Source organism: Euphorbia lathyris, chromosome 5, assembly GCF_963576675.1.
Source record: "Euphorbia lathyris chromosome 5, ddEupLath1.1, whole genome shotgun sequence".
NCBI classification, from domain to species: domain Eukaryota; kingdom Viridiplantae; phylum Streptophyta; class Magnoliopsida; order Malpighiales; family Euphorbiaceae; genus Euphorbia; species Euphorbia lathyris.
Genome location: NC_088914.1, coordinates 30514349 through 30527717, shown reverse-complemented (window position 1 = coordinate 30527717; position 13369 = coordinate 30514349). Strand labels below are relative to the sequence as shown.

Genomic DNA, 13369 nt, shown 5'->3' with positions numbered 1-13369 from the left:
TAATTTCACAAAGCACAAGTATGGAGCAACATTATTTGGTGCAGAAATCCCATGATACGCCCCGCGTAAATTGGTCTACGCCCCGCGTAAATGCCCATTCCGTCAGAAATCTTCTGCATGTGGACCAATTCATTGTCTTGTTGACTCAAGTACGCCATGCGTAAAGGGTGGTACGCCCCGCGTGTTTGAGTCTCTGGAGTTTTATCGCTTGAATTGGTGACTTTACGCCGTGCGTAGCTGAAGTACGCCCCGCGTAGGTATAGTTGACTCTAGGAGACAATGCAGTCTTACTTTCAGGATTAGGCCAATTATTACCGACATGTGTCATACGCCCCACGTAGTGTGTCATACGCCCCGCGTATGCTGAGTCAGTTCCACATGGTGCCTGCGGATAAGGCAATTATTTCTGGCACTATGTTTTACGCCCCGCGTATTGAGTGGATTTTTGCTCCTTTCTCGTACCTGAAATACAAATCTTGAGAGCCGAGTTAGCTTGACGTTTTTATTTCCTAAACTAATCAAAAACGAGGAAAATAAACTAAAAGTACGAGATTTATTTTTATTTCTTTATTTATCAAAAACACTTTATTTTTGCAATTAAACTTATTTATTTTACCCGAAATCATCCCGTAAATCACGCTAAAAGATAGGGGTAAAATACCCCTATCAAACGTCCTCGGACTTTAAAGTTTTACTTGTCCTCAAGTAAAAGAAATCGAAAGACAAGGGATTGAGAAAATTAAGAAACAAACCGAAGGTTGGTTTTGCCAAGTGCGTGATTTCAAAGTTATGGTTTTGTGCAAAGGTTTCGGTAAGTACCTACGCAAACAATTGAGTACGAAACTTGTTGGAAACCTCTATGATCAAGATTTAATAGGCAATATTAACGGGGGTTGATTATCTTTTGAGAACCCGATAGTACCTCACCAAAGGATTTCGCTCTTACGCTCAATTTTAGGTGGGTCGGTGTTTTATCACTCTTCTTTGCACATACTCGAGATCATGTTGAATTTGCATTTTCATCCGGGTTTTTCCTCTTAAAGTATGGTTAGGCAATATTAAAAATGAACCCGGAGGGGGGGTTGTAATGTGGGTGGCTTCTTTAGTGGTTAGTGTAAATGAACTCGAGTTCAAAAATACCGCTTGTGATTGCACCGTATCATATTTCAGTCTTGGCGAATTTTACAAAATATACTTCAAAATTGCTCGGGTGGAGCTTGGGAATGCCTTCTTATTTTTATTGTATCCTTTGTTTTGATAGAGGCACAAAAACAATATTTTGAGAGCTAATGGTGCTCATTTGCTAAGGCCGTGACTTATTTCAGGTAATTCGGGTGCAACTTGATTATGTCGGTAATTTGAACAAGAGGAAAAAGGGTTAAATGTTAGGAGGGTATTAACAAAAGAGTTGGTTAATAGGCTCGAGGGGGTTTTCTAATGTTTAATGAAAACGAGAAAAATAAATTAAGAAAAATTAGCCTAAGTGGGTTCGGTTTATCATCTATTGCCTTTTTACCACAATAAGTGTACTTAACCCGGTATTGGATGCAAATTCTATGATTCGAGTGAAGTCAAAGCTCTCGAAAAATTGTGAAAGAATTAGAGTTCTCGTACGAACTCTTTTAGGCTCAAGAATACCTCACAAAGATTTGGGTTTAAATTGTGCACTATCGAGTTTTCGCTAAATTCTCAACTATCCTGTTTTTATTGCCTTTTCAAAGTTCATTATGGAGATGACAATTGGGTTAAGACTCAATGCCTTAGTTTAGTGCTATCCTAAGCTTTGCACAAATTCCCTAATTTCGAAATCAAGACTAAAATTTCTTCATCGAATCATTCCTTTATGTTTCGACGCTTTTATTTTTGATGACAAATAACGGAACTTTAATTAATTTCCGAAGGAGGGATAGCGTGTCGGGAAAATTTGAAAGAGTCAATAAATTAGTTTAAATTAAATTTTTATTTTTGTTTTTGGTAGTGCAAAACAAACGTTAAGTGCGGGGTTGCACGTCCCTCCGCGTTATTTAAAATGACGCCTATTCCAAGGGCGTCGCAAAAAGAAACGAAAACAAAAATAAAGTGAGAAAAGGAAAAGAAAAAGAAGACCCTTAGTGGTCAGGGGTTACGCGAGGCGTGCCTAGAGGGGCGCCCCGCGTAACCAGTACTTTTTTGTGGTGTTACTGGGCAGAGACTCAAATACGCGGGGCGCAGGAACTGGGCGCCCCGCGTGTTTGAGCTTCTGAACCTTTTTTAAACATAAAAACGAGGGGACGCGGGGCGTGCCATGGGGTACGCCCTGCGTGGCTTTATTACAAACAGCAAAAATAAACAGCACAAAACATAAACGGAAAGTACTAATATATTAGAAAATAAAAAGATAGTACATGAAACATCAAAACAGCAAAACAGCAAAACAAAAGAAAATGAAAACACAAAGAAAATGGAACTATGGTTGAGATGGAGGTGGAGTGCCATGGAGGTTGAAGTATGAGGCGAAGGAAGCGGTGAGAGCATCGAACCGAGAGTCGATATGGGCCCGGTCCTCACGTTGTTGCGCCTCGAGGGTATCGAAGCGGGTGTCAAAATGGGCCCGATCACGACGTTGGTTATCCTCTAAGATATCCAACCAGGCGTACATGGCATTGAAGTCATGAAGCGGTGGAGGACTAAAATTGAGACCCAAATCCTAGTCCGAATCGCCTTCCGCATCGGAGTGAGCCACTCCCGAAGTTTCGCCCGGGCCGGAAGTTGGACGATTCAAGGTTTTAAATGCATTTTTGTCCAACGGCCGAGGTATAAGGCGTGGGAGGCGCTCAACGGTGTCGGAGCCGAGTTTGGAGAGAGCGAAAATGGTGATGAGGTGGCCGAACCCGAGCTTGGCACGTTTCCAGATGGGTGTGGCGCGAAGGTGGACGGCCACGTGATAGGCGAGGTCGTATGTGAGCCCGTTGGCACAACAGTAGAGGGCCAACAGTTCATGTTTGTTGACCTTAGTAGACTCGGATTTCCCCGTGAAGTAGAAGGAGATGAAGCGGTGAAGCAACTGGAGGATAGGGTCACGAATACTAGCCGGGTGGAGGTTGGACACGTGATAGTCATTGGACCCGGTAATGGAGGTCCAAAATTCGGGGGCGGAGACACCGTCGGGCCAATGGGCGATGCTAGGCTCCGCTTAATGAGTGAAGTGGGTGCGAAGCCATTGAGTGTCAATGGTGAAGGGGCGGTTGTGGAGGCGAAAGTTGAAGAGCGCGGCCCCGGGCACATTGTTGGAGGTGAGGGATGTGAAGAACTCAATGACCAAGGAGGGGTACATATGGTATTGTTTATGGTAGATGTCGTACCATCCGAGGGCACGGAGACAGGCTTCGAAGGGTGTGCCAAGATCGTGCTGATCAAGCACGCTATGGGGGATGTATGGAAGCTCTTGGACGGTGGCTGCACAAAGTTCCTCGTACCGTGTGGCCTCCTCCTCGGTGAGAAGGTGAAAAGGGGGCCAATATTGTCGTGTGAATGGAGGTGTTTCCTCCCGTTCGGGTGGTGGTGGTGGTTGATTTTGGGCGGAGCGGGAGGAGCGTGAGGTGCGAGCTCAGTGAGCTTGCATTTGTTGGTCGAGGGGGGTGTTAGTGGCGGCTCGTTTGCTTCGGGTCATGATTATGGTGAGGAATGGAGAAGGGTTGAGAGAAGGTGGGGGGAGGTTGGGATAAAGTTGAGATAATAGTGAGGGAAGAAGAGGGAGAAAGAAGAGATATATATAGGAGAAGGGTGGGGAATCCAAGCAAAGCTCGGATTCCCAGAGGGGTACGCGGGGCGTAAAGGGGCCACGCCACGCGTATCCCTCCCCCTGTTGTTATTTCATGCAAAATCGGTGAGATACGCGCGGTGTAAACAGGGTTACGCCACGCGTATCGGACCTCTTGTCCCTTTTCATGACAAAAGGGGCAGGGACGCGGGGCGTAAATGAGGTTACGCCCTGCGTAGACGGACGAAAGATGAAGGGTTTTTTTGTGGTTTTTTTGGATTTATGAGTGTTTAATGATTTTTAATTATTTTTATGATTTTTAATTTTATTTATTAATTTGTAGTTAAGAGGGTAGTTAATGAGAATTTATTATGGAGGGAAGTTAAAGATTTAAATTTGAAATGATGGAGTTTGATTGGGTGGAAGAGGAGGTGGAGTGTGGAAGTGGAAAAGGTGTATAGGGAAGAGGAGTTTGGAAGTTTGAGGGATGGGGAGTTGCCATGGGGAGTTGTGATTCACAACTCCCCGAGGATACGCGCGGCGTACCCCGTGGTACGCCCCGCGTGTCCTCCACGTGGCATTTATTAAAAAGAGTTTGTTTTTTAGGGAAAGCGTACGCGGGGCGTAAATTTAGGTACGCCGCGCGTAGTGTGTCCTTTATTAAATAAAAATGGGAGACACACAACTACGTGGGGCGCAATGGGTTGTACGCCCCGCGTATTTTAAGATTTTGGATTAATGTGGGATTTGTTTTTCTTTTGATTTTATGAACATAAACGAAAATGGGGGAAAATAAAATAAAGCAAGAGATGAAGATGAAAATAAAATCACAATAATGCAAAATAAAGAGAAAGAAATAACGTTTATAATACATATAGACAAATGGTTCGAGGGATTCAAACCGATGCTACGTTTTGAGTCGAAGTAGCTCGACTTTCTTGTATGGCGGCTTATTGCAAGACGTCCGCATTGGAGCTTGACGGGTCCGAACTCCTATTGTTGAGGAGCGTTATCACTTGCCCGGATTCCCTATTCTTACCACGCGGATTTTGTTCAGTGTTTGCCGGGAGGGTTCCTAGTGGCCTTTCTTGTTGTTGACGGTTCAGGTGGGCCACCTGGCGGCTAAGATCCCTACAAAACACTTCGCTATCGGAAAGACGGGTTAATATGTCCTTCAACAAGGACGTGACCGATTGGTCGTGTACATTGTTGGAAGGTGGAGCGTTTCGATTGTCGGGCGCGGCTTGCGATTGCCCGAGCCCGTTTTCCCGAAATTCTTGCTCAAAGCCGGATGGGGGCCTCAACACGTTATTATTGTTGCCATATGATAAGTTCGGGTGTTGGTACCGAGGCCTCCATCCGTTGTTATTATTATTATTATTGTGGTGAGAATAGGAGTTCGGATGGGAATTATACCTTTGGTTACCTCCTATATAACTTACGTTTTCGGCATCGCCGGTGAAGGGGCTACCGATTTGGCAATTAAACGCATCATGGTCTCCACCACAGTGAGTGCACATCATAACCTGTACACTTTTATTGAGGCTTAATTGGGCGATCAACGAGTCAAGCTTCTTGTTCATTTCAGCTATGGAGCTTTTCGGAGCCTCTTTCTCCACAACGAATGTCTGGTGTCGCGATGGGCTGGCAAGCCGATCCTCTTACCATTGCACACTTTTCCTTGCGAGCTCATGAATGAGCTCGTAGGCCTCACTAGCTGACTTCCGAAATAGATCCCCACCTGCAGCAGAATCAACAGTCGCACAGTTAGTGGGAGTTAATCCGTGGTAAAAAGTGCTTACCAAGTCGTGCTTTGGGATGTCATGGTGGGGGCAGTTTCAGAGCAACTTCCGGAATCTAGCCCAAGCTGCGTGAAGGGCCTCGCATTCCAACTGCCTGAAGGATGTGATATCGGTCCGTAACTTGACTATTTTGGACGGCGGAAAATAGTAGGAAAGGAACTCCTTTTCAAGCTCTTCCCATGACGTGATGGATCCCGCCTCCAATGAGTGTAGCCACTCCAGCGCCTGTCCTGTCAATGAAAAAGGGAACAATTTCAGTCTCACAGCCTCAACGGGGACACCATTTTGCCGAGAGTTATCGGCACACATAAGAAATTTATCCAAATGTTCGTTGGGGTTCTCATGGAGTTCCCCTCCAAATTGACCGTATTGTTGAATCAATTGGATCATCCCGGTCTTGATCTCGTATGTGTTGGCCGGGATCGTGGGAGCGACAATGCCGTTACGATTTTGGGGACGATGTGGTGCAAGGATCTCCATCATCGAACGCGTATCATTGGCCCCGCGGATGTTGTTCACGTGTGGCCTTGGGTTTCCGTTGGGTTGGTTGACCTCGGCGTTGGGGTTTGCCATTCTCTCTCTACGTAACCTACAAAGAGTACGTTCAATTTTGAGATCAATAGGTACGAGAGAATCACTTTTAGATCGGGTGTGCATAAAGTGGAACAAGTATAAAAGAATTATCAACAAAAAGAATAATGTTAGCAAACGTATATATAAACAATTTATACAAAAAGAATGCTTAAACTAACAATGAAACGTTTTTGTCTAATATTGTAGGAAATTATAAATCCCCGGCAACGGCGCGAAAAACTTGATGGGGCGTAGGACCTAGTGGTAGAGTTTCTTACGACGACTAAATATGTATTGCGGTGAATGTGCTATGTCTATGGATGTGGTCTTTATAAATTGCTCTTGACTCTACTTAGACGCTACGACTACTTAGGGGCAAGTGTACCCCGTCGTATCAAGTAATAATCCGGTTAAGACCGGGTATCGAATCCACGGGATTTATAATTACAAGTATTAGACGACTCAGTTTCGTATGTTATTTAAGCGGTGATTACTTTGGGGTAAAGTAAGACACAACTACACACTATTCCTAACTATTGGCGACTCAGATTCGTGCAGCTAAAACTCTACGAAGCGGGGTGTGTATGATAAGTTATAACCACGATAAATAACGACTCTAAATGTATACGGATAATGGTTTACTCATGCAAAGACGACCAAGTGTAGTAAGACCGACCCGTGAAGTACTTAGACTACGTGATGCCTAGTCAAGGCGTGTCTAATGCGGGGGAACTAGAAATTAGGGCCCGTAAGTTCCGTGGCTTGTCAATTCCTACGGTTTCCGGTTTGTCACTTCCGGTAAGGCAACACCTATATAATTCCCTAAAGATAGCCCGGATGGCGGCGGTAATCGCGTGCTCCTACACAATAATCAATTATCAATATCAAAACAAGCAATAAACATTAACACGTAAAGGGAAATAGAGATTATAAACCATAAATTATAAATATGGAAAGTGTTTAGATGAAATACAACCAAGCCTAGTACATAGGAAGAGTACAAGCTAATTAGCAAGTAAAAAGGGAGAATCCGCCCTTGGAACTAGCTAACCGGACTCAAGGCCGTCTCCTAGGTCGTGGAGGTGGAACTCTCGAGCTTGGTGATGAATGATGGAGCGGAACTTCGATGGAACGCCGGAACAACCGAACAAGCTCTCGAGGGGGAGAGTTTAACTACAAAATCTGAATCTAAATTACAAGGAAGGAAAAGAGTATAGTATAGCTCTCTCTAGTATGTAATTGGTGTCAAATGAAGTTCAAGAGCTTCTTATTTATAGACATCAAACAAGGGTAGGTTTGTAATTTCACAAAGCACAAGTATGGAGCAACATTATTTGGTGCAGAAATCCCATGATACGCCCCGCGTAAATGCCCATTCCGTCAGAAATCTTCTGCATGTGGACCAATTCGTTGTCTTGTTGACTCAAGTACGCCATGCGTAAAGGGTGGTACGCCCCGCGTGTTTGAGTCTCTGGAGTTTTATCGCTTGAATTGGTGACTTTACGCCGTGCGTAGCTGAAGTACGCCCTGCGTAGGTATAGTTGACTCTGGGAGACAATGCAATCTGACTTTCAGGATTAGGCCAATTATTGCCGACATTTGTCATACGCCCCGCGTAGTGTGTCATACGCCCCGCGTATGCTGAGTCAGTTCCACATGGTGCCTGCGGATAAGGCAATTATTTCTGGCACTATGTTTTACGCCCCGCGTACAGGATAATACGCCCCGCGTATTGAGTGGATTTTTGCTCCTTTCTCGTACCTGAAATACAAATCTTGAGAGCCGAGTTAGCTTGACGTTTTTATTTCCTAAACTAATCAAAAACAAGGAAAATAAACTAAAAGTACGAGATTTATTTTTATTTCTTTATTTATAAAAAACACTTTATTTTTGCAATTAAACTTATTTATTTTACCCAAAATCATCCCGTAAATCACGCTAAAAGATAGGGGTAAAATACCCCTATCACTGCTCAGCTGGCGAATCGAAGGGTGATGGCGAATCTAACATAAGTGTGACTACGGATCTCGTGTGGCGGAGCTTCGGTGATTCGCCCATCGGATGTCGTTGCTTGATACGCCACGGCCTTCTTTGTCCGGTTCAATACGCGATCGTTTGGGTAAATATCTCCTTTGATCCCTCGGATAATATCTCAATGTTATCAATATTATTCATACGGCCCACCTAGTGGTGAGACGTATTTTGCATACGTCCCGTGATCCAGACAATAAATATTTTGATCCAGATTCCTGAAATAGTGGAGAATTTGATCGTAATGGAATCTAATGTCCGTTAATTAATATTTGCAAGTTCCGTTAGAAGAGTTTGCACGTGACGATGTCGATTACAGTGGGGAATATGGCTTGTATGTCTCACCAGAAAGGGGGGCGTACTAGCCATATGCCTCACCATGTGGTGAGGCGTAATAACCTCACGCCCGCGTGTCGGGAGAGGAAAAAAAAGCCACCTTCCTCACCCAACATCTGAAAAGGCATTTTCGTCCTTTCCGGTTGCTAAGGGTGGGAAAGGGTGGTTAAGTATAACAACACCCTTAGAGAAATCATTCATCAAATTGTCTTTTCGATCATGAATCTTGTCATCTACACTTCACATGTTCGTCATTTTATCACTCATTAGTAACATATCACAAACATATGATTAAACGTGATTTTTTAAAAAAAATTGAAAAATATATTGTATTTTGTACGAGTTGGACAAAAAAAATCAAATATTTCACCGAATTTAAAAATATTAATATTTAATTCTATTATTAAATCACAAAAATATGAATTTTTTTTAGAATCAACTTACGTGCAATTGGTGTAGAATAAGAAACAACATATATGTGTTTTATAATAATGTCTAAAATTCACTCAAGTTGTCAACATTAAGGGTAAAATTGCTCTTGATCGTTAATGTTAGGGGCAAACTTGCACCATTTTAGACGTTAAGGATAAAATTGCTCATGTCTATAAACGTTAGGTGTATTTTTGCACCTTATCCCATTTTTTAGTAGATTGCTAAACACCACTCCCGAATTACTTATCACCACTCCCTCTTAGACATTTTTACCATTTTCATTTTTTAATTGAAAAACTGAAATCTATCTATCTATAAAATACACTAAATCGGAGAAAATAAGCTGATGTATCACAATTTTAATATACCAAATGCTGATGTGTCAAATTTTTAATTAATCTTCTTTTATTAAGTTTTGGATTTAGCGGTTTATATCTCTTTCCACTTTCTTCCTTTCCCACTTTCGTTATCTGTATATACCTTTTTCCACTTTCTTCCCTTTCCACACATTCTCTGTTAAACTGATTTTCCATTTTTTCTCAACTGCTTTGCTCTCTCTCAAGAATGATTTCTACATTGTGCAAGTTTAGAAATAGCCATTGTTAGAAAAACCTGGAGCATTAAATGGAATGTAGAAGAGAACTGCTTACACACTCTCAAAACCGTTTCTAGCACACGTTCCTTCCTGTACATGTTCCAAAACCCTGGTTTGAAGTTGTTGAATGGCAAGTACAAGATTTTTGTGAAGAAATTAGGAATACTAATGGAAATCCACGTCGAAGAGGTATTCCCGCTCGATCTAAAACTCACTTGCAGGTAATTGATTTTAAATGTTCAATTGTGAAATTCAAATCTCTCTTTTTTTCCATTGTTTTCATTTTTCTCTTATGAATTCTTATTGTTCATCGGAAATTCAATTTCATCTCTACTCGAATAGAAAGGACTTTCGAAGCAGCATCGGTAATTGAAGATCAATTTTTCAGCACACCTATGAGGTAATTTTAAATCTTTTTCATGTTTAATTTTTTGACAGTGCTAAGTTTTCTGATAATTGTGGTCATGTGTATTATTGTCAATCAATATCTCTCTTGTTTATGTATTTATTGTAATTTTGGTAACTTGATAGCTGGATTGTTTGATATGGGGAGGGTGAGGATCATTATAGTTATCGTCAAGCATATGATTGCTCTAAGTGTGTTTTAGGGCTAATTAAATCAATGCACAATGGACTTTGAGAAACCATAGCATTAGGCAGAATGTGGATGTCAACATGGTGTTATTCAACACTCATATTATTATGGTGACATTCTCAAAAGAAAAATCCCATATCCTCTACATATCTTATGAGGCCAATCTGAGAATGTGAGTTGCCTGATATTTGCATTTTCAATCCTTTTGATCTCAATCTCAATTTTGATCATATATATATTCATATTACTTCCTGGTTCGTTTTTATGGTGATTTCATATGATTTTTCTAATTGTTATCTTGGAAATTATATAATTATATTCACTGTGACATTCAATTCAGAATACTTCAATTCTGATAATATTCTTCCAGTTTATTCAGCTTTTTATGGGTTCTAAATCTACTCTTCATTCATGAAGAGGGTAATAGATGAAATTATCATACTTTTATTTGCGGATTTAATAAAATTTGATGATGAGAACCAAGGCTGCTGCAGAATTCGCTTTGGTTGAAGCATTTCCTGATTTTAAAAGATGAATGAGTCAAAAGGATTGAAAAATCACTTATGAAGTATAGAGATAGAGAGGGGGATAAAACAACTTTAAAGGGTTGTTTTAAAAAGAGATAGAAAGCAGAAGTGTATTTTCAACTTAGTATGGTTCTGTACACTAATTATGTTATCTAGAAAAGATCTTAGTCAAAAAAACATTACACAACTCTCTTTCACTATCACATAGAAAGAAAAATGATTTAAATTTCCTGACATGATCTTGTTGTTTTCCTGCTATTATAGTTCATCCAAAACTTTTGGCAAAAATAACAACACAGTGAATATGTTATTGAGTTTGTGATCTCTTGAGAATAAAATGATTTAACATTTGTTGTGATTATTGTACTTTGCTAATTGAATTTGAAATTATCTTGCTAATCTAGATATAAAATCTCAAACGTATGAGTGGAAAATGAACAAATGAATTTTAGGGTATATTTAACCGGGACCTTAATAGGTGTGTTTATGCAAAAAAAAAAAAAATTATTCTATTTTTTACTATTTTGAGGAAACTTTAGTTCCTTTGTTTACCATAGCTAGACCTTTAATGGTCAGTTGAGAAGTTTGAAGTCCAATGAGAAATAATTTGTTCAAATTTCTGTTTGAATTTGAATTCAGTTCAGTATTTCTAACATCATTTTTACGCTCAATTATTTGGCTTCAATTTCCAGATATGTTTACAACTTATTTTCATCGGTTTTTACTGATCAATTCTTCCCAATTTCGAAATTGCTTGCTACAAACTTCCTGCTGCAGTTATGATATACAAAATCTGATTGTTTTCCCAAGTAAGCACATAACATGGAATTTCATTTTATTTGACATGTTAATTTGGTGATATTAATTACCATTTATAACTACCATGTGCATATCTTCATTATTCTCCCAATGTACGTCGGAATGGGATTCATGCTTCTGGCTTTAAGTTTAGACGGCCACATACCTGTTTATTTTTCAATTTCCTTCTATATTATATTCTTCAAAGAATTTAGACTGGTAGGAAGTGTTAAAATTAATTTATGTTTACCTGCTAAATATGTAATGCGATTTTGCCTATGGATGTAGGAAGTTCTGAAGTGAGTGAAGTGAGGGATCACATTCTTCCTATTCATCATCCCTGGTCTTTCAAGGCTGTCCATAGAAATATGAAAAATTCAATAAATGGGATCTGGTGACTATACAACTAATTGGGAATTAAATCTATTTTTAACCAATCTGGCTTCGTATGTTCTGAATACCGTTTCAAATTTCATGTACAAGCCAGTGCAAGTGATTCTAGAGAAAGATCTGATTCATCTGTATGTCCCCAGTGTTGAATTATGTGATGCCAAGCATGTAGAAGCAAGTCAATAAAGAGAACTTCCCTGTTTTTTTTTTGTGGCAGACTTAAAAGAAATGCTGTGAGATTTCATATGTCACTTTCCAATTTGGAGCTTCTATTTTTCTGTTGTACTCCTAATAATATGGTAAAAATGGCGTCAATATCACATGTGGTTGATGCATTTCTTCGCCATTATGAGTTTGAGATTTTTTTGGCATGATGATATGTTAAGCCTTTTTAATATATTAAGGGAAAATATTAGTCTGATTGATTGTATCTTTAATTATCAATGCTTATACTTTTTGCTTCTGATTTAGCATACAACGGAATAATATAAATGACGTATCAAATTCCATTATCGAAGTCTAAATTAGTATTTTTTTTAAACGCTAAGTCTATATTATATGTAGAGTCTAAATTGATATTTCCTCAAAAATCAAAGATTTATTTTCATGCCTTCTCCTTTAATTAAAAGTGGCAATGCATGCTATTAGAGCTAAATTAGAAGAAAATAAAACATGTACTTAAAAATAGTATACGAGTACAAATTTCAGTTTATATGTTATTTTTATAAGATAATTAATACAAGAAAATTTTATAAACTCCGTGCAATTGCACGGGTCTAAACTAGTTAACTACTAATTTACAATCAAAAGATTACAATTTCTTTAGATAAGAAATGTTTTTGAACTAATCTCTCTCAAATCAATTACACGTATATGAACTTGATTTGTGTACTGCACTTTCCATGTTTTTAGCTTTTTTACAATATATCCCGTATGCGCTTAAATTCTCTCTTGCTTGTGTAGAAATTGTTCTTAAGCTTTGATTATATAGGTAGAGATTCAAACTAACCGTTTGAATCCAGATGGAGACTGTTGACAAGAAACATTCTTTGTTCTTCTCTGAAACTTCTAGTTCCTCAGTCGAAATTGCCAAATGGAAAAACTAGCCGTTTTGGACTCAGAAGATCGTTGACCGTTGAGAAGCATCATCCAATGATCTTCTCTGGTTTTTAATCTTGCAGGCTAGAGCATTTCTGTTTTGGTGATTACAGAGAGAGATGGGTTAGTGGCAGAGACATCTATCTTTTGTGTTTTATCTAGAATGTGCAAGTCTTGGAAAAGATGACGATGTTGTTGTCTTTTTCTGAATTTGGAATTGGGCTTCTGGTTCTGGGCTTGCTTCTGGCTTCTGGTTGGGACTTTATTTCGTTAAAGGCCTTTTTGCTCTTTTATATACAAGTAGTCTAATATGTCTCGTACAATGTTCAACACTCAACAAAATTATTAGATAATAATACATATTTCTGAATTTTAATTACTTGATGGGTCTAATTTCTTAATATAATTTTTGTCATAATCAAAACTTTATCAAAATTGGATTTCATTACTTTT

General features: G+C 39.6%; 1 long non-coding RNA gene across 1 annotated transcript; it reads left to right on the top strand.

The window, feature by feature from the left end:
- Nucleotides 1-9391: 9391 nt before the first annotated feature.
- Nucleotides 9392-12248, top strand: LOC136230339 (uncharacterized). The gene is made up of 3 exons (XR_010689345.1): nucleotides 9392-9729; nucleotides 9851-9908; nucleotides 11717-12248. It is a non-coding gene; the product is annotated as an uncharacterized lncRNA (long non-coding RNA).
- Nucleotides 12249-13369: the final 1121 nt, after the last annotated feature.